Source organism: Xenopus tropicalis, chromosome 1 (genome assembly GCF_000004195.4).
Source record: "Xenopus tropicalis strain Nigerian chromosome 1, UCB_Xtro_10.0, whole genome shotgun sequence".
NCBI classification, from domain to species: domain Eukaryota; kingdom Metazoa; phylum Chordata; class Amphibia; order Anura; family Pipidae; genus Xenopus; species Xenopus tropicalis.
The window spans coordinates 175,801,994-175,804,511 of record NC_030677.2 but is presented as its reverse complement, the minus strand read 5'-3'; positions in this window follow the sequence as shown (position 1 = coordinate 175,804,511).

The window sequence follows — 2,518 nt, the reverse complement described above, 5'->3', positions numbered from 1 at the left end:
CCTATGCACTTGGGATAATGCAGCCAAGTGGAGCAGAGCTGGCAGCTTTTCATCTTGTTAAATAAATCCCACAAACAAATCGTTCCCTGCATGTGTGGGGGAACTTTACAGAACCAATTAAAATAGTGGGAAGAAGGACCAGTAAATGGACTCCAATTAAAACCTGCATGTTATTTAGTAAGGAATATCATTGCTTTTTATTGATTCAGTAAGTGACTGACAGTGTCATTCACAGAATTGATATTTTATCTGTTTTGTGGACCCAAGTATTCATGTTGTTGATAGAATTAATTTTGTGTTATAGAATCTTCCTTTTTGTCACAAGCATCTATTTTGTCATTAAAATCTAGCTTGGAATATTCTAGAATTATTAGTCAGTTACACCATTATATAATCTGTCCAAGTTTTGTTTTTTTTACCAGTGTATATGGCTACATATTCATTCATTGTTATTTGTACACAGAATATATTTTTGTAGGCAAAATGTACTTGGGACAAACGGCACCCCATAGACTTTTATCTGCTTCCTTATCTCATGGTCATCTTCTTTTAGGTGAAAGTACTCCATGGCATGCATTTAATATATGGGATCTATGTTGGCTACCCTATGCAGCAGACAGCATGTGACTGTGAGCATCTTACAAACTAGTCAAAGGTACCCTAAATATTTGCATAGTACATTAGACCATAATGAATACATTTTACCATTGGATCATGGTGTAGACAGCATTTGCTCCAGTGTTTTCCTGTTGACTACGTTTCATGTGCGATGTATTATACTAACACATTTAAGAAAAATATGCGTGTATCTGCCGTAGGACCTGATGTTTCATTTAAATATATTTGTTTGAGGCAACCTGCCTGCAGCTGTAAATTGTAAGTCAAACTGTCACGCTCTTTCAGCCAATCACAACTATTGTTGGATAGATGCCACGCTATATGATAAGCTATCAGAGATAGAATAGAAATTCAGAATTCACTTTGCCACTAAGGGGCAGATTTATTAAAAAAGGGAGATTTGTTTTTAAGGATACAGGAATCTAAACCCACATGATGAATCATTGCACTCTGGTTCTTTTATATAAACAGATGCATTTCAAGAAACGTTTAACTGGCCACAGCCCTAGCATCCCTTTAATACCTGCTTTATTAAATATGATTTGCTTTGCCAAAGATAATACATTAATTGTGACTTTATTAAACAAGTAGCAAACTTGGGCAGCATGGCTTTGGTTACACATCTGCCTCTTCATATTTTGGGCACTTGTTGTATGCAACTCGGCTACCTAAACATCGTTATCAAAACATCAGTTGTATTAAAGGGAATAAGCTTCATGTTTTTATAAGCCTTAGATCCAAGTTAAAATGTGCATTGATTTCCTAACAAACTTGTTAATATCAGTGAAGAATGAAGCATGTTTTCATGAAGGGGGCAGCAAGTCAGTTTCTGAGGGATTCATTTGGCACCCAAGTGTGTAGCCATAGTAAAGCAAGAGAATGGATAATAAGTCATATTCAGTTCAATAAGAACATGAATCACATGATATCATTTTTTAAAATCTACAGTATTCTGGACATCTCTGAATGTATTTTTTGTTAAACAGGTTTACTAGTGCTTGTTTCAGAGCAGGCCTGGCAGGTATGATGTTCTTGCCAAGATAATCCATTCTACTTCCAAACACGAAAGCAACGTTTTTAGAAACTGGATTTGGTAAGGCTTTTCTGATGCAAAAGGTGGGTGTGCTTTTTTTTAGGATGTTCAGTAGCATAATAGAGTGCCTTAGGAAGGATGTTGCATGAATGAGCCTGCTCTTATTGAGGTTTTTGTCATGGCTGAGATCAGCCTAGGGCCCAGCATGGAGGCTGCTTTGTAAAAGTAATTTTACTTTTGAGGAATACAGAGCAATGGTGCAGAGACTTCTTTCTCAAACACCACCTTTTTTTAATCTGAAATTCCAGTTAAACAGTAGGAAACACAGAGCACATACATTAGCCAGGGTTTTGCATCAAATTGTGCTAGGGCACAGTAAGTGCAATTGGTTTGGGATGGATGGCAGTTTTAGAGGCTTTTGCTGGTATTATATAAAAAGATCTTGATTTATAACCATGATTATAACCATGATATACATTTCAGAATTAAGCTACATCTCAAAACACGGTAAAACTGGAGTATTCTAAATAATAAGCTGCAAAGGTGCTTAGTCCTTCATATTACTAAGAAGGTAGACACTATAAAGAGTAATATGACAGCTACCAAGGCACACATTAGATGTATTTAGAAGATGGATACAATAATAAATGAATTTGATCATTACAATAATAGTTTCTGAAGAGTAAGTCAAAGGCAAATTCAAGGATGTCAGTACGAACTGTAACCTTTTTTGACTGTTTTGGCCTTTACCAGCAGCTCTCAGGCAGAGCAACGTTAAATTTATGACTCTCTCTCTCAGATGAGCCATTGCAAAGGAGCACTTGGACGGAGGGTCAAAACACACACACAAAATGATGGACTCCAGTG